Source organism: Molothrus aeneus, chromosome 3 (genome assembly GCF_037042795.1).
Source record: "Molothrus aeneus isolate 106 chromosome 3, BPBGC_Maene_1.0, whole genome shotgun sequence".
NCBI classification, from domain to species: Eukaryota; Metazoa; Chordata; class Aves; order Passeriformes; family Icteridae; genus Molothrus; species Molothrus aeneus.
The window spans coordinates 1,952,436-1,971,591 of NC_089648.1; the positions used below are offsets into that span (position 1 = coordinate 1,952,436).

Here is a 19,156-nt window from a genome sequence, read left to right on the forward strand (position 1 = left end):
CCAACCAGGTTTTTTCTCCCCAGGATTCAGGCATACAACACACTTTCCACTTTTGGAGCTCATCATTCCATAACTCCAGAAATTGCAATATAAACCTTGGCTACTATGCACACTTCAACTTGAAAACACAGCAGTGATCTGGGATTTTAATTCAAGCAAATTTGAGAGTGGATTAGAAATAGGATCCAGATGCATCTCTAATAGTGAAAAGAAAAATTAGCAGAACATTGGAGCTGAAATGAACTCTGTCTCTCTTTCAGCTTTTTTCCTCCCTTTTGCTTTGTTAGAGGAATTACATAGACCTAAAGCACCATAATTAAATTGTCATTTGTTCCTTGCCTTGGTAGAAGCTCTGCCCAGCTGAGCACATCTCAATTTCCACCCTGGGCATTTACCTACAGCACGGGGCTGGGAGTGGGGGGCAGTTTCTTACTTGTTTTAAGAAATTAGGAATCAGAGGTATGCAGAGCCTGTCTGGTAGAGTCTTCAGCGAGCGAGTTGCCAGGCTCTGCAGGTTATACATCATTAGCACACAGAGTGTCCAGGAGAGCCCAAAGCTTGTGCAGGTGTGCTGGCAAAGCTCTCACCACTTCCCTCCCTCCCTCCTCCCTCTCTGCCGCACTTCCAGCAAGCTGATACTTGAAACCCGATGTGGCAAAATCACAGAGAGCTCCTCTCGAGGCTGTCAGCTCCCAGCTCACCCAGCAGACGTGACGGTGAGAGGGCGCGTGGAGCCTGGAAGGGACTCGCTGGAAAAACAAAACCAGCGAGTCAAAAGCTTAGTGTGTTTTTCCATGAGTGTATGAAAAAAGTGTGAGTGGTTTTTTAAGCACTTTCAGATATTAGAAGTTTAGTGAATACAGAGACAGCTTCCTTTTTTTTTCTTCTCTTTTTTCCCCTGCCCTTGAACTTTCAGAATGACTATAGGGAATATATCCCAGGCTGTTTTCAATGACCCATTCACGTGTGGGTTTCTTTCAATTTTCCCAAAAGAGAGTGAGCTTCACTTGACCTCTGATCTGGCATTAGCTGCCATTATTTGTGCATCCTATTCAGATAATCAATAAAAGTGGATGGCATCTGAAAATAATTATACACACAACTCTTCCCCAGCTTCCAAGATGAAGACAGAAGCTGGGAAAGGAGCCTTTGCATATTCAGCACTTGTTAAAAGAATGAAATATAGTGCTGTGTGTTATTGTTGTATCCCAAACTGCAGCAGTTTCTTTTGACATTGCATAGCACTCTGGCCACATGCACCTGAACACAAAGCTCATCAGCTTTCCCATCCTTCCTAACTTTGCTGGAAAAGTTGTGTTGTCTGCTCGTGTGGCATGCCAAAGGGCAAGAACTCCTGTTGGAAGAAGGATCTGGCTGGGTCAGTGCCCTCTTTTTTTTAAGGGGCACCAACAGAGCTGCAGTTTTACAGCCAAATATCCAGGCCCCAGGCCAGCGTGTGGTGACAAGTGGGTGGCCTGTGCAAGGCATGGTGTCTCTCTGTACCAGGGGATGAGCTTTGCCAGCCAGAATCCATGTTCAGCCCCCCAGCTAAAATGGTTCTGTCTCTACATGGCTCATGGCAAAGTCACCTTGAGATGTCGTCATTGTCATCACCTTGGCCTGTCGTCACCTCAGGCCGTCACTGCCTACTGAAGAACCTGATTCAGGTTCTCCATCACCCGAGAGAGTCCTCCCAGCCAGGAAAGTAGTGAGTCATGTTGTATTAGAAGATATTTAATGTCTATTTTAGGAGGTTTGCAGCCTCAGCCTCCCTTCAGGCAGTGGCCAAGATGAACCATTGCTGTGAACATGAACATTCCCACTGCAGCCTCCCTGAACAGCAGCAGCACTGGATGCCAACATGGGGCCACTGAGCCGAGCAGGTGGTAGGAAAAGGAGAGGCAGAGATTTTGCCAGGACAGGCTGTAACTGCAGGGTAAGGCTGTGTCCTTTTCCTCCTGCAGCCCTGGAGAAGCTTTGTGTAGCACTGTCACAGTGGGGGCTAGATCCTGGCTGTGATCCTGTTCAGGTTTAATGGTCTTTCCATAGAGCCTGTTCATGGCCCTGTTAAAGACAGGAGGAGAGGTGGGGTGGAGCAAGGATCTGTCCCAGTGTGGCTGTTCCCACATGTTTCATTTAGACCTTTCTCTCCCGATCTGCAGAAGGAATGCCATGAAAAATTTTACAGCCTGGAGAATCCTGTGATGCCTGCAAGAGCTGACCACTGGGGACATCCAGGGTCTGGCAGCTGCTTCCCCGGAAGGAGCTGAGGACATCAGGCAACCAGCTGCTCCCAGCGGGTTTCCCAGGGCTGTTTGTGATATCTGGACAGCAGCAATTACAGGGGAGCAATTATTTTTTGGCCATTACTCTGGGATCTCTGCTATCTCCTCATCTAGGCAGCAAGCAGAAGTGTTTGCTGATGGGCTGCTCCATTGTCCATCCCCAGCTTTTCTCCATGGTGGTACATTGTTTGTGGTGCTGTCTAAATCCTCCTGCCAGCCCCAACAATACCTCACACAACCCCGGCGTGTCGGGAGCTTCCAGGCTGGGAGAAACCGACCCCGCTCAGCCCGGCTCCGTTTGTGGCAAAGTGTTTGTGCAGTGATTAACTCCTGCACGGACACAGACAGCCACAAATCTCCAGGTTGTCTCACAGCCTTTTCATTCAATTAAGTCTGTTGACTTAGTCTCATTTTGAGCAGTAACTGGATTTAGATAAGGCAGTGGAAAGCAAAACATCAATTGTGTGATTCCTGGCCCAACCGGTATGTTGATCCGAAGGGAATGTTTGTGCGGGGCGATAACGGAGGCAGTGCTGTGATTAGGACAAAGTCATTTGTGCAAAGACTTCCACAGAGTAAAAACGCTCTCTGTTAAGTGCAGGCACTGCCCTGCCTTCCACAAACTCCCTCTTTGCCTCCCTTGATGCATCTGCTGTGAGCACACAGTGATGGAGAGGTCCTGGTCAGTCTGAAAGGGGAATCATGTTGAGGTCAGAACTGAGAGATCCCACTGGATGAATGGGCTGTGCTGGAGCCCAGCTCCCAGAGCCATAACTGCTGCAAGGTTCTATAGGGATGTAACCATTTGGGATCCAGCCAGTTACTCTTTGTCAGAAACAGACCAAAGTTATTCTGGGATAATTCCTCCCCACAAACTGTAAGGCATGAGTTCACAGGCAGTTCCCAGGGGCTCGATTTGCCCAACATCCCTGGGAAGAGGAGATGCAGGTGACACAGCCTCAGCACCCAGTGCTTTGTATACAGGTGGTCCAGGTGGAAAGACCCTCTGTATACAATAACTGCTGTCTCACTGTATAAGCAAGAGGTAAGAAAGCTCTCCTATTTGCAAGCAAACATTTTTGTGATACACTCCTGTGTCTGAAAAGCTACTGCTTTGAGGCTGTAATCAGAAAATATGTCAGGGAGACATCCATTGTTGTATGTTTGTCAAAAGCACATTTCTATGCGTGGCTTTTTTGGTCACTTTGTTTTCTGGGTAACTGTTAAGCTAATGGGAAGCATAGGGCATTCCTGACATCCTGCAAATCTTCAGCAAGGACCACAGAAGAGTGCAGAAAAAGACAGTGAGAAGACACTCCTTCCTATCTTAGCTGAGGATAAGGTATGCCCTTGGAACATGGCAAATGTATCTCTGACTTTCTTGTTTTCTCATGCTGGAGAGGATTTCTTCCTTTGATTCTCATTTGTGTCCTTCTGTGGCATAAAATCCATGATGTAAAGAGATTGTTCTAGCTGGTTGGACTGAGAACTGGCCACTGAGAACTCCTGGTGGCCATTGAAAGTGGACAATAGATTTTTGGTGGTTCACAAACAATGGGCTGTGTGCAGCCTCACTCAACCTGTTCCTCTGAACAGCATGGCTCACCACTGCAGGAACAGGGGAATGTGTTACTTGGGAAAAAAAGGATTTTTTCCCATTCCTCCCACCTGCTCACTTTCCTTTTGGGCCATGCAGCACTTCTCATGAGGTGAGGCTGGCAGCAATGTAAACCCAGTGGTTTAGAGAGAAGTTCTGTGCCATGGGGCAGTGATGCTTCACATCCTTACTCCTGTGTGTTGTAGTGCCCTCAGACACTCAGTATTCCCATCAGTGACTCAGACCACGGAGTGCTCATGGCTCCCTTGCAGCAAGACACTGCAGGAGTGGTGGAGGGACCCCAGGCACTGTGGACTCTGTGCCCAGCACGTGGCTCTGCCCTGGCACAGTGTGCATCTCCTGGACTGTGTGTACACACACACACAAACACTTAATTGTTGGCAACTTAACATACATTAAACATCTTCTGGTAACGATGAAAGATGGCATCCTCCCAGAGTTTTGCATGAGCTAATCGGCCCTTTGTGTGAAAGTGTAGGTGGGGACTCTTCTAACAATACAGAGTTGGTTAGCTCATCATCTTGGCTTTAGGGGCATTCTGATGTGCCCATCCTGCCTTCAGAGCCATGAATAATCCAGCTTTGCTGCTGTGAAAAAAGAGAGAGAGTGTAGTTTCAGGGCTTGGTGCTCAAGCCTGTTTCTCACTACCGGGGATGAACAGGGATTCACCTGTTATTCACTGGTATCACTCTTGGCTTCAGTCTTCAGCAGAAATACTGCTCTTGGTATCAGAAATGATACCTATCAGCATAATTGCTATTTTTCAGCCATCAGTTGGAATAACACCCTTGAGGATTGGGCAAGCATGATTCACTATCAAAATGAGAGGACCATCCACAGAAGTCTGTGCTGCTCACAGTTCATTTAAACCTCTGTTAACTGTCTGGATGGTGGAGTAGTAGGTGAAACCAACAAAACAGGCTGGAAGACTTGGGAGGAAGATTGATCTTAAATGTTCTTAAATGTTTATGAATACACTTCAGAAATAACCCGAGGTGAAGAAAAGGAAGTGCATAATAAGAATACACATAAGGAATCAGGTCAAGGTCATGGCACTCTGCCAGGGAAGCTGGTAGATGACAAGCTCCAGTCTATATCTACCATGTGATGCTGTGGCCAGAAAGATACTTGGTGTTGGAAGGGATATTAAGAGCACCCTGTGTGTGGAGGTCCTCGTGGTGCTGGAGAGGCCCAGGCTCAGACCCACACTTCAGACTTCAAATAAAGACGCTAAACTTCAGAGGAAGTCTGGAGTCGGGCAACAGGACTGATAAGAGGTTTCACAAAACACCACCTATAAAGAATTATTCTTTAAATTGGATTTGTTTAGTCTAGAAAAGACTGAGAACAGCTGTGAGAGGCTTCACTTGAGAAGACAGTAGCTGAAAGGGGTCTGGTAAAAGAGTGCAGTGGTCATAGGTCTATTTGCATGGGGGAGGACAAGAGCAGGTGCAAGTTTAGGAAAGCTGTTTCCTTAAAGAGCTGGTGATGCAGAGATCTCCATCTCTGGGAGTTTCTAAGAGTTTAAACTGATGTGTCCCATGAGTGGCATAGGCACAGAATGACACAGAAGGGTCTTCCCACACCTACATGATTTGTTTAAATCCTTTCTGTGGGATTTGTTGCTTTCTTGGCTGTAGTAGAAGGAATGTTGGACTCAAGTTTGGTTGCTGACATGGAAAACAGGCTGATAGGTGGGTATGTTTGCACAGAAAATGTTGATAAGACAGGAAAAATGATATCGTCGTCAGGAACAACAGCCAAAAGTTTTAGAAGTTCTGCTTCAAAGAATTATACTTAAGGAAAACTGCCCCTGTGGCAAAACATCTTTCATTAAACAAAAGATTTAGCTGGAAAAATTTGCAATGAGCTCTGCAGATTAGCAGCCCAGCACAATCCCAAGATATCTGAAGTGTAGTTACTGATCCTAGAAATGGTTCTTTTCACCATTTGGGATTAGGCAGAGATAACACAACACCTCTGCTTGCAATGGGAAGGTGAGGACAGAGATTTTCAGGGCAGCCAGAGAGGAGCTTCACCTGTGAAAAAGGCCATGAAAGAGTAAGGATTAAGAAAGACTCTGTGCAAGAAGCACCAGGTTAGGAAGGCAGTGGTATCTCTCAGAGAGCCAAGGAAAGATTGTGGTTCAGGGAAGAGAGACAGAAACCCAGGGCTCAGCAACTGCTGGTCTCACAAAGCCTGCGCTTCTGTGTGTTCAGCCCAGGAAACTGCTGAGTGGGATATGAAGCTGCCATATGTTCCTGCAGATGCTCCAAGTGTGTGTGCTCCCCTCATGGATATATGCTTTATACCCAGTCTTGAAATTGGGTCAAAGTATTCCAGAGCTCCAGGAGGAAACTCCTGAGAATTTACAGACCTGAGATGCTGTGATAATGGACAGCAATTTTACTTTCCCCTGTTGAGGGGAGTGCAACAGGAGATCCACACCAAAGACAAGCAGACACCTCTGCCTGGCTGTCAGATTTCATGCCAGCAAATTGGAAGAAAATTAAAGAATTGAAAGTCAGATCTGGTCCTTACTCTGGGAATGCAAAGAGGCCTGAAAGGCTCCTATGTAGATATTTGTGCCTGGCATAAAACCACCAAAGAAACTTCTGTGTTTCACTGGTTTTGCCATGCTTTTAATAGGAATATGTCAACTGAATATGAAGGAATGAGAGGTTATTGTTAGAACAGTCTTGATTTGGTGTAACTTCCCTTAAGAGGAGGGTGTAGTGTTCAGCTCTGCCCACTGCAGCTCAACAGCTGCCCTCCTAAACACCTCAGGCTGCAGGCTCACAATTGAAAAGATCAACAGTTCTGCAGGTGTGGGAGACAGGCGAACTTCAGTTCTCAAAATGGTGGGTTTTATTCCTCCAAAGCAGATTTTCCTCCAAAGCCACAGGGAGATTTGTATCCTGAGATACCATCCCTCTGTCAGGCATGGAGGATGAGCTGCCACCATCATCATTGCTCTTAGCTTTAATTTCCAGCACAAATAGTCCCAAACCCCTCTGGAGTAGGGGCATTGTGAGACAGACACATCGCCCCTTAATGCAAAGCTAACTGTGTTTACTCTATTACTCAGTTCCCAATTGCAAACCTTATCTCACAGGAGCTTGGGATGGCTCTATAGTTTCAGGAACTTCATGGTAAAAGGGGCATTTTTTAAATCCTGTGTTTTCCAGAAAGACTGTCTTTAAAATATAGTGCAGTTCAAATCCTCTGCTTCCTTTAATTCTATTTTCAGATTGGGTTGGTTTTTTTTTTTCGAATTAGGTTTAGCAACATGCATGAGATGTTAGATTAAAGGGACAAGGCTTGGGTTTTCTGTGTCTGTACAGAAATAGCTGTTCCCTGGGTGGGCCAGGTGAAGCTGAGCAGAGTTATTGTCCCTTGACTTCCCCAGCCTTCTGGGTGGAGGAGGCAGGGATGGGACTGGCTGCCTGCAGGAAAGTCTGGCCAAAGGCACTGGGCCACATCCTTTGTGGAGGTAAATCAACATTGTCTGGGTGGTGCTTCTGGAACCATGACTATTTCCATCAGGATCAGGCCTTTTCCATATGGTGAGGAAGTGGTAAAGATCACAAAGGGGCAATAATTGCAAGAATCTATGGGGTTTTCCTATGTAGGTCTAAAGAATGAAAGTATGGCTCTTTCCCTTTAAGGAGACTTGCTGAGTTGATAAGACAAGGAGCACAGATGCCCAGAGGAAGAGCGGTGTTGGTGTAAAGACACAGCCCCAAAAGGCAAAATGTCTGGATTTTATTTGCAGCTCTGCCAGCAGCTTCCTGGATGATTGTGGCCAAGTGAACCAGGTCTGTTGTTCCAGCAGCCCCTGTGCCCTCTCTACACAGGCACAAGTTGTGTGTTCACTCAGGGCTTTGCACAAAAGTCCAGCAAATGCAAAGCTGCAGAGAGCCACGTGCTGTCCCTGCTTTACCCAGGAGAATGGATGAGTTAGTGCAGCCACTGGATCCCTGAGAGCAGGGACTGGATCCAGAAACAGGGGAGAGTGTCAGAGCAAAGCCCAGCTTGCCCAGTGGCCCATTGCTGGCAGACAGTGCCCAAGGAAGAAAACAAAGTCAAGGTGAGCAGAGCTGGACTTCCAGAGCTGGGAGTGGTTCGTGTGAACTCAGCAACCCTCAAAGGATTTCTAAACCCAGGAGCATGAGTAGTCCAGGATGAGCTCTCAGGGCACCTTGGGATTTTTAGCTTCCTTGGAGCAGGACTCATTTCTTCAGCTCTACGTCAGACCTGCTGGGTCACACAGGGCTTTTGTAGCTGCTGCAAAGAACAGCCTTCCCATGGCTGTGTCAGCTCTCACAAGGAAGTGATGCTGCCTGCCAGGGAATTGAGGCTAAATGCACTGGTGTTTCCTCATGCTTTGGAAGGGAATAGAAGTCTGGAGAGAGTTATTGTTGTGGTGTACAGGAACTTTGCCAGTATAATGTCCTGTAATAACACCTAGTCTTCCTTCAGGTCATTAAGTTACCTATTTTTTAGTACTCTTGCTCATGACAAATAGATCTTGAGTTTAGAGATGCCCTCCTTTCTCTTTCCTTTTTCCTGACTTGCTACATATATTTGGGGTGTTTTCTTCTTTTCTTATGGCGGTGCATCCAAATATCCTTATTTAGGTGTCATCTTCCAAATCTGTCTTCCAATGAGCCACGACCAGATAACCAACACATTTGTGCCCTGTCTCCATGTCTCAGTGGGAACTAAAGCATGAGGAAATATTCTGAAGGGCACTGCAGATGATGAAACTAGATTTAGAATAAGGAAATATCTGTCTGCTCTCAGAGATAGTCTCGCATCTGCATTGTCTGTGTCCCATACCCGAGCTGCACCCTGGAAGCCACAGAGCCGAGTTAGGTGGGGGTGCCTTGTGGTGGGGTTTGTACATCCGGGCTCAGGATGGTGGGAATGTGGCTACATTCCACCTGGAGATGGCTGCTGTCCAGCTGGCTGGGAAGGGGGCTGGATGGACAGGCAGCTGTTCACCTCGGCCAGCATGGACATGCCCAAATTCTCTTCATGTGCTACTGGAGGGTACTCAGATATTCCAGTGATGAGGGCAGTCTGAGAACCTGTTTAGACCAGAACATGGGTTTCAGTGGCAGTTTTCTGGCTGATTAATTGGGTGACTTTGTGCAAGTCTCAGCTTGCCATTGCCCTATCCAATAAATGGGAATAGCAGCATTTGTCTCCCTTTGTAAAACACTTTGAGGTCTACGGATAATCCTCCTCCTTTTTCCCACCCATCATTATGGGACCAAGTGGAATCTTACGACACATTGAGTTTCTGTGGTCTGGCGTTTGCCAAGCAGCTGAGAATGACTCTTTGGCTGGAGTTTGCAACGTCTGTGACTGCCACGTGACGTGTCATGGCAGCTCCTCCTGGAAACCAGGTCACCACTCACCTGAGAGTGCTTGAGATGGGCAGAGGAGCTGAAGTGGGCACGAGGAGGATGCAGACCCCGGGGCATCCTGTAGCCACACACATCAGCAATCCATCAATAACCCACAGCACTTTGCGGTTCAAAGCTCTGCAAATACTTAAGAGTGGAAAACTCCAAACAAGAGAAGATTCCTCTTGACCACCACACTGCTCTGTTACCCTGGTGAGCAGTAGGCAGAGCTGGACAAAGATCTTCACTGGGCATGTGCAGATGTTCTCTTAACATGATGTTCAACAGTTGGAATTCAAAGACCTTGTGCTGTTGTGCACTACTGATATTTTAGGACACAATTACTTCTTTCGCTGATTGTCCTTGGAATCATAGAATAGAATGCGTTGGGTCGGAAGGAACCTTAAAGATCATCTAGTTCCAACACCACCCCTGCCATGAGCAGGGATGTCACCCACTAGATCAGGTTGCTCAGGACCCCATCAAACCTGGCCTTGTCCAGGGAATTTCTCCTATGTTGGGATGCAAATCCATTCTTAAATCTCATCCCAAGCAGGTACCAACAGGATGTGCTACTGAAGTTACACTATTTCTTGCAATGGCACGAAAGAAAACCTAAATGATTGCAAGTAAACCTTGAAAAAGGGAGGGAATAGCTAAGAAATCAGGTTGCTGCTACACAGAGATCTTCCCAAAGAACATTGCAAGGCTGGAGGAGCCTTGAAGAGCCAGGAAACCAGCAGAGATCAGTATCAAGTGTCAATGAGCTTACAGGAGAGAGGCTTGAAGAGAGGCTTGATCACAATCTCACAAGAGGAAGGGAAATGAGGCAGATGTATCCAGACATCTTCTGGCTGAAACTTGAAGGTGAAGGTTTTTTATTTTTTGTGGTGGTGGGGAACAGTAGCAGTAGCTTCCTGCAGAGTAATGCCCCAAGGCTCCTGTAGTCAGTCCCTGAGTGGCTAGGGGCAAGCGTTTGAAAAAATAAGCTGTAGTTGTAAGAGGAATGAGCTGGAGGTGTGTGGTGGTCTTTGCCATGTACAGGAGCAGATCAGGGGATCCTCCTGAGTCCTGCAGTTCAGGATCCAGTGATTTGGATTTCTTCTGCCACAGCAGCATTAAAGCCAACTTCATCTTCTCATCTCATCAAGCGCTGAGCCCCACCAGTAGGGGTAAAGCTTTTGAGAGGGAATAGTGCTTCAAGGCTCAACTCCAAACACCATCAGTTACCTGGGCCAGCTTGAGCTGCCTCTTCTCTTGTGCTTTGCTTCCACTGTATCATTACAGGATGACAGCATCAGAATTACCTGGTGCTCTCATCTCTCCCTTAAATCAGAAAGAAACCCAAACAAACAGGTAACATAGCAAGAGCCTGTGAGTGAGTAAGTGAGTGCACATGAAAGGCTGCAATTTCCCAGAGCAGCACCCAGGGTCTGCTCCCTGGACCAGGGCTGTGAGGGACTCAGCACCTAGCTGGGCTGGACCCAATGGCTCTGTGTTTCATGAGTCCTATCAGGTATCATCTGTCCATACACAAGCTGTGCTTTACTTATAAAGTAAATTACATTACATGGGCTATAATGTACAATTTCAAAGCAGACCCACCTTAAAAACATTTTGTTTAATAAAATAACTTAATTAGAAGAGAGCTTCTGGCTGATGTGGTTGAGGCTGTGATAATTTTTCCTTCTCAAATAATTTTCTCTGTTTATTATACTTAATTATAGTGTAATTATGTATCCATCCTCTAGGCAAATTATGCAATCAGAAAATGTGAGTGGTTCATTTGCCACTGCTGTTGGGACCAGTGTTTACATCCCTAGTACAAAATATGAGCATAATTCCTATTATTTATAATATTACATATATACATATATATAAAAGAAGTTTCACACAGGATGAAGAATTGGTGTAAATATTTTATTGGCACTCATTTTTGCATCATCCACTCAATTCGTTTGTGGCCTACTAATAGTGGAGACACCCAAAGCTCAGGTAAGTAAAATCTTTACCATGAATTTTCTCAAACACAAGTACATGGCTGAGGAATGTGAAAGTTGCACAGCTGAGCTCTAATTTTGATAGGAGGGTTATTATTACTTTTAAGAGCTGTTTTTGCATTTCACTTCCTAATGTTCCAGGATTTAGCACAGCAAGAGAGGAAGGAACCCCACAATATCCAGTTGTGGAGTGTAGAGTTGTGTTCACATTATGGATTCAGACTAACCTATTTTTAGCCATGTGCTTCATAAACTTTCTAACCAAGGCAGCCCTGACTTTAGGAGACTGAGTTGTTTGTTCTTCCTCTTGTTTCCCCTGATGAGAGTTGACAGGTCATGTTTGAACATACCAAAACGTGAAGCCAAGTGTCCAAATCTTGAAAACCCTCCTGAGATGGATGTTTTCTCCTTCTTTGGCCAGCTCTCAGAGTTAATACAAACTGAATTCCCACTTGGCAATTTCAGCTTCTCTGTCTCTGCTTATTTTGCAGGATGAAGCCATTCTCACCAGCAGAGCAGATGGGGGAGGTGACATATCTACTGCTGGAGCTCAGCTCCCCATGTTTGTTACAGCTGGCAGAGGTGAGACATTCACCTCACCATCCCACCCAGAGAAAGAAAAAGGTAATTCCTGATCACCCTCGCCAGCTCTGCAGCTGCCCCATGGCCTCAAACAGCCTTTCCCTCTCCCCCAAAATGCAACCACTGCCCCATTCCTCCCTCTCCCTGAGAGGAGAACTGTCAGTTGTGGTCTCTGAGGGAAAGGCACTGCCCCAGCCAGCCTGGAATAAAGCTACAGAGAGGAGAATCAAAGCCCAGATCCAGGCAGATACTTTGTGGTAACCTAAGATGCCATGAACATCTGGGGAGATTTTTCAAAGGAGCCAGTGAATACTCCTGGGCAGGGGCTGTTGCTCCATCCTGACCCACTGGGGAGCTGCATTCACACCCACACAGGGGCCAAACCAGCCCAAACAGGGTGCAAACAGCCTCTGCTCCCAGTGCTGCCCGTGGCAGCAGATAGGACACAGCACGTGGGATGCCACATGCCAGGAGCCCCGAGCCTGGAGCAGCAGCAGCTCCATGGAGAGCTGAGGACCACAGGACAGGCGCTGACTCAGTCCATGGCAAGGAGGATCTCCCAGCACAGGGTGAGATGGAGCAGCAGCTACGTAAGGTGTTGTTGTTTTTTCCTGATGTTATCCCCATTTTCCCAGGTCCCAGGTTCAGACAGCCGTCTGCCATGGGCAGACAGCGAGACTGTGAGCTGGCACTGCTGCCATGAGCAAAGGGACAGGGCCATGAGCGCTGGGCCCTGCCAGCCTCTTCCCACAGGCATCTTGCATGGGCTGGACTAGGCTGAGACTGGGCAAAGGGTGTTCTGGCTCTGCCCTCTGCCAGAGGAGGATTTGTCCATTATAGTCTCACTTGCTTTTGGGGTGTGGCCTGAAAAAGGGAGTGTTGGAATATTTGTAGGGGGTTTTCCACATTTTGTTATGAAACCCTTGGGTTTTCCATGCCTTGAATTTGGGAGCACATACCTTAGCAAGCAATTTTACAGGTGCCTGGCTCCAAGGTGATGCTTCCCACCTGTAGGTTTGTAAATGCTCTGGAATGAGTGGTGTATTTAACTATTTCTAGGCAACGGGGAAGCTGTGGTGCAGTTTACCTGAGGTCAGGCAGAACTCTGAAGGAAGGGCTTGGAGCAGGAGTTAGACTGCCAAGTTCCCAGCTGCCAGGCACAAGTGGGGCTCCTCCATCCTTTCTGTCCTTTTCTGGTTTTGTTTCCCCTTGTATTCCTAGGGGGGGAAATGAAAGAGGGGGAAATTAAATGCAGATTATAAACTCCAGCATCTGTGCTAGGGGAACCTGCAACCAAATGCAAGTGGATGAATTTCATCCAGTATTGGCCACTGATTCTTAAAGAACTTCTTGTCTCAGAGGGAACTGGTTCAGAAACCAGCCAGGAGCTGAGACCCCAGAGCTGTGAGTGAGGATAAGGGCCACCCTTCCTAACTGAGATTTGATCAGTTCAATGTCAGTTATTGGGAAGACATAAGGGAAGCCTGGCCTATTTTTATACCTAGGAGCCCCCCTGGAAGCTCAGCCCCAGAAATGTGTTCCAGCACATGCTGAGCCTCACAGTGTCCAGGGGAGCATTGCACCCATATCTGAGCTGTCGTGAGCTAAAGCCAGCAGAAGGAGCTTTCCATTCACACCTTCTGCTTTCATGTCAGCATGCCATAATGACATGAGGCAGCAGATGGATGCAGAGCAGGAAGAATATTTGGACATATTAGGCAATGGGGATTGGTCCATCCAGCTCACACATCTCCAGCTCAGAGATCACAAGGCTGCAAAGGACCAAACTGAAAGCTTCTCATAAATAGAAGCAAAATGGGCTCTGCACAGGTTTATTGAACATTTTATTTAAACCACCAGCTCCTGTCCCAGTCTGCATAACCCCACACCATGCCCTTTAAATTGCTAACAGAATGACCCCATTTTCATTGGGTTCAGAGTCTTTCTCAGAGTTTCCACCTTTCCCCTCTGGGGAAGGACTAACAGCAGACATCCAGCTAAAATCCTGTGTCAACAGATGAAGGTAAAACACACTTTTCAGTCAGCTATGGGATGTGTTTCCCAAAAGCTCTGGTATCTCTGGTCCTCTCTACTTTGTCTGTGAAGCTATTACTTTGTCTGATAGAAGGGAACTGTGCTCGACCATCTGGTAGCAGCACCACCATAATTTAGGTGGCTTCACTCACTCTGCCATCAGCAACAGGAATGGAACTTCCTTCATTTCCCTTGATCTCTCAGCCCTGTGCTAGAAAGAAAAAGCCAGAAGGACTGTGGGGGAGTGAACTGTACCCTGAACTGGCTTTTGGAGTTTTGAGGGACATCTCTGATTGTGAGTGAGATTCCTTCACAATTAGGACATTTCCCATGGGCACGGGGATGAAGAACTCAGTAACCCCAGTTGGGAGAAGACATTGGGTGTCATCCTATGTGCAAATGCCACTTTCACCTCCAGCAAAGCCTGGGGACTGGGATCACATCACCTGGGCATCATGCCTGGGGAATCACCACTGAGGTCAATGTCACCAAACAGCACCAACACGCACACACACACACACACACACACACACACACACACACACACACACACACACAAACACACATCCAGCATGATTGTGAGGAAGGTGCTGAGCTCACTCATGTCCAGCATGGAGAGACCTCCATCAGGGACCAAGCCACTTCTTCATCCCATTGCTCGTTCTCTTAGAAACCTGAACCAAGGAAACTTCTACTTGCTGCCATTCCTCTACATCAAGAGGAATATCCAGACCTGTACTCCTGTTTATCCACTCCTGGTGAGCGTAGTCAGACAGTGAAGGCCTGGATGCTGGAGTTTATGGCTTAAATCAGTGGGATTATTCATGAGCTGAGAGATAACCATGTGCTTTTATGCTTGGCTGGAGCAGCGTCTCAAGCTGACAGCTGGGAGTCAAAAGCTCTGAGTCACCGGGTCCCTCCTCTCTCTCCTTCCTGTGGGACCAGTCTGCCCGTGTCTGCTTCCCTGCCTGCCGCATAAGGAGGGTGCCAATCGCTTTTATCTGATGGCTGCTTTCACATGGCCCTGAAGGCCTCTTCTGGCCTGATGAAAATTCAGTAGAAGCTGGACTAGCGTGGAAAGATGGGAGGACATTTAACTAATGAAAGCACTGGGGCTCAGGAAGGCAATTACATCCTTTCTTCCTCCTGCCATTCCCACACAGGCTACTGGTGATTGCTGCAAAATCTTCTTGGGGCAGTGAGGAGTGGGAGGCCATGGAAAGGGTGAGACAAGGCCCTCGGAGCTCGGGGGAGGCTCTGTGGTGTGGTGGTTGGGGTGACCAGCACAGCAGGTTCCCAGCAGTAGTTACACCTTAAAAGAGGCTCCTTTCAACTAAAAACTTGATCCTTCAAGCCTCTGCTTCACCTATCTGCTTTGTAAAACAAAAACAGGCACAAAAACTAGAGACATAGAGAGATACATAGGCCAAATGCACGTATTTTATGCCCCAATTTACAGTAAGTCCCCAGACGGGTTTTCACATTTATCATGTACCTCTCTAAATAAAAGATGATTTTAAATATAGACCCCATCCCTTGCCCTGCTGTTCCTGTGCAGTGTTGGTCAGTACTGCAGGGGGTCTCTCTCCCTGTGGACCTGTGCAGGACCCACTCAGTGCTGAGCTTCAGGAGAGACAAGCAGTGTGAGCTGCCCGGGGTGCAAAGGGCTGATTGGATCGAGGGCTCATGGTGCCTTTTCCTGGTCCAGTTGTCCCCTTGCCACCATTCCTGGGAGGAGAAGTTGTTCCTGCAGCCCTGCTTCAGTGCACCCCTGGTTTTGGGGGAAACTGCCTTTGGCATATGCCTGTAAGATGGGCTGTTCTGCACCTCCCTGTTGGTTAGCAAGTCAAATAGGAGAGTGTGAGAAACCCTGCATAGCTACAGCTGCTGTGCCCAGGAGAGAGAGCAGGCAGAGGAGCTGTGGGCATCCTTCCAGCTGCCCCAGCATCAGTAAATACAATTGCTCTCACTTTCCATTGATAGACATCAAAAAGCAATTAAGAATCAAGCTCTTCAAATTGATAGGTCTCCTGAATTTGAAACATTTTTCATTATTTAGCTGGTATCACTGCCTAGATTAGATTATTTTTTTAAAGGGAAGATTAAAATAAACAGTATTTATGGTTTAATTATTTGAATGACTAAGAAGCTACAGCTTTATTTTTACTTCACAGAGGAGCAGGAGATGTTTTTAATGATATGTTTTACTCACATAGGACCTTTCATCCAAGAATCTCACCCTGCTTTTCAAATAATTAATTAATCCTCGTACCTCTCCATGAGACAGTTATTATCTCTGATGTTACTGATGGGTAAGCAAAGGCACAAAGACGTCAAGGCACAAACTGTTTTCCAAATATTAATTAACTAATTCTCTCAGCACTCTGTGAGACTGTTACTATCTCTGCCACTACCACTGGGTAAACTAAGGCACAAATCTGGAGTAACTCACCCGAGGCCATGCAGGTGAGTCAGGAGCAGCACTGAGAATAGCAATGCGCGGGCTCTGAGCTCATTGTTTCCAGCAAGTCCTACCCCGTATTCCTGACAATAGGCAGCACATTCCCCGGTGTGAAGCACAGCTGAAACCAGCTGCTTTGTGAAAATGTCTCCTCTGCTCTGTCTCCATCCATTGGAGACTGTGTTTGCCCACATCAATCTGCAGTTCCTTTTGAACTTGTTGTGGCTGGTGGAAGCCGGAGGAGCAATGTTTGTTTTAAAGGCCCCGGGGAGCTCTGAGATGGTGGTGGGGCTGTCCAGCAGCACGCAGTGCTTCTAGAGCTCATCCCTGTGCCAGCCTGTGTGCCATCCTTGGGCCAGCACAGCCTCGGGCTCAGCCAGGCACAGGGTGCCACGTGCAGGGCCCCAGGTGCAATAAGCTGAGCTGCTGAACCTGTGTGTGTGTCCTGCCCCATTTACCCACCTGCTCCTTTGGCACACAGCAGCGGGGTATCTGTAAGGGAATGTGCCAGGGAATGTGGAGGAACTCAGCAGGCAAACCCACCTTGTCCCTTGCACAGTCCATCAGCTCAGGCTTGGTGGGTGTTTATCCCACAGAGCAAGAGCTTTAGTCCTCCCCAGGAGGGAAAGGAAAGGGCAGGAAGCTGGAGGCACTCTCTGCCCCCATGAAGGGTCCAGCTGTAGGATTCTCTGCACAGGCACCTGAACCCTCACCACGAGCACATCCCAGCTGAGCTATTTCAAACATGGGCTTGGCCCCATCAAATGCAGCCTCATTTCCACATGAAAGGGCTGGAGAAATATGAAGCCAGCTCATCTGTATTGATAAAAATTTGGCATTACTTTCCCCCAGTTATCTAAGCTTTCTGTGTACATTAATCACAAGGCAAAAACCTGGAAGATGGGGTGCATCTCAGCTGTCTTTCTGGGGGTGGGGTTTTTTTTGGTTGGTTGTCCCTTTTTTCCCCTAAACTTCCTTTGTCCAGTTGCACTCTGCTGGAGTCTGAATGCTCTCTCCCCTCTGCAGTTTGGATGCCTCACTGTCAGTGCTCCAGCTCTGATGCAAGCGCTGGGTGCCGAGTTTGCCAAAGCTGGCACGAGCAGCCCGTGCCCGTCTAGACACAGTCTAACTGTGGCACTAATGCCAGGCTTCCAGAGGCTGAGCTCCGCGTTCCTCAGAGCTCTGCCCACGGTCAGCACTTTGATCTTTATCCTTGAAAACCACAGCCATTGACAAAGGTAAAATGAATTTCTGACTTTGAAAGACTTTGATGGCATTCCCCTGTTTTGGTTTGCATTTTGGTTGTTTTTTTTTTTTTGCTTCTCCTTTGCTCTCCCAGCTGAACTTCATCATAAAGCTTCTGATTACAGCTGCAGCTCCAGGACCAGAGAGAGGTCATGCTGTCTTGCTTTCTGCTGTTTTAAAATCTGAAGGGGAAACCCTGGGACACTTCTGAGACAGTCTGCCAGTGAGTGAAATGTAAACCGTAATGGGAATCGGAGATAGAGGCCCCTCAGGATCTGCTCTTGTACCTTCTTTAGAAAAACAAACCAAAACAAAACAGTCCTAAATAAGGCCAAGTGTCAAGAGCAGGAGAGAATGAGAACTATTTGGTGTTAGATTTCTAGCTGGAAATCTGCAGCCTGCCAAGCACTGCTATTTGCCTCCATGTATCACTGGCTGAGCCGAGGCAAGGCCTTCTGTCAGACTTTGTACAGCAGTGCTGTAAGGGTGCCCTGCCTGGAGGTGCTCCTCATGACATAAACAGGGTGAGCAAATCCTGTGTTGCTGCTCCTTCTTCTCAGTGGGAAAGGTCACACCTGAATTCACTGAAGGGCGCCAGGTGCCTTCATGGCAGTGATCCCATCAAGGCTGTCAAAGAAGACAAAGATGGCATCTCTGCTGGCAAGCTGTTGGGCCCAAACGTGGTGGCTGTGCTGTCACATACAGCTGGACAGTGACTGTGGTGCCTCGTGTGTGCAGCCATTTCTGACACTTTTCCCTGCTCTGAGTTGCAGGGTTTGGCTCTCTGAGGGGAAGTGCTGCACATCCCTCAGCAGTTCTCTCTGCTAGAGAAAAAGTCAGCAGCTTTGAGCCAGACTTTTCTCTTTATGAGGTTATAAAAGCCAGTTGTGAGATGTCTTATCCATTTGAATTTACTGGGGGAAGCACTTTGTATGAGGGACCTTCAGTGTGTGCTTCCACCAGCCTGGAGGAATTTCAGTGGAAGCAAAGGAGGGGGGTTCTTCCACTGGGCCTGGAATGAGAGCAGGGATTGAAAGAACTGCAGGTTAATACCATGGACAGTGCAAAAGGGGGAGGCTTTAATTAAGGGAGATGGACAGTGTTTATTTGCATATCTGTAACAATCTTCCAGGGACTGGCAGTGAAACCCAGGTTTGCTGAGGTCAATGGGATTTTTTCCACAGATGGCCAGGTGGGCCCAGCTCTCTCCCTAAACACCTGCATGGGAAAGTCCAGAGACCTTAAGGGATGGCAGTGACTGGAAGCACCTACAGGGATGGCCAATCCCAAAGGCAGAACATCCCAGAGCAGATTTTGGGAGTCCAGCTCCTGGTGAGGAGAGCCCATTTGCTAAAATGCGCTTTGTTAAACAAACAAGTGAAAACCAGCTTTTCCTTCAAGGTGACTGGCTCCCAGCTGGAACTGGCTACAAACTTTCTTCTTATCATATATAAATATCACATATACACACACATAGTTGGCAAGGAAAAACCTTATCTAGGTGGTATGTCTGTCTG

The 19,156-nt window shown here is 47.5% G+C and overlaps 1 protein-coding gene across 2 annotated transcripts in view; it reads right to left on the bottom strand.

Annotated features, from left to right (window-relative positions):
- Window positions 1–19,156, bottom strand: part of BMP2 (bone morphogenetic protein 2) — a 200,569-nt gene that overhangs the window by 28,929 nt on the left and 152,484 nt on the right. For both annotated transcript variants that reach the window (XR_010783296.1, XR_010783295.1), the window contains exon 5: window positions 12,987–13,116. The gene's annotated coding sequence lies outside the window, so the exon portion shown is untranslated. The remainder of the gene's footprint in view (window positions 1–12,986; window positions 13,117–19,156) is intronic.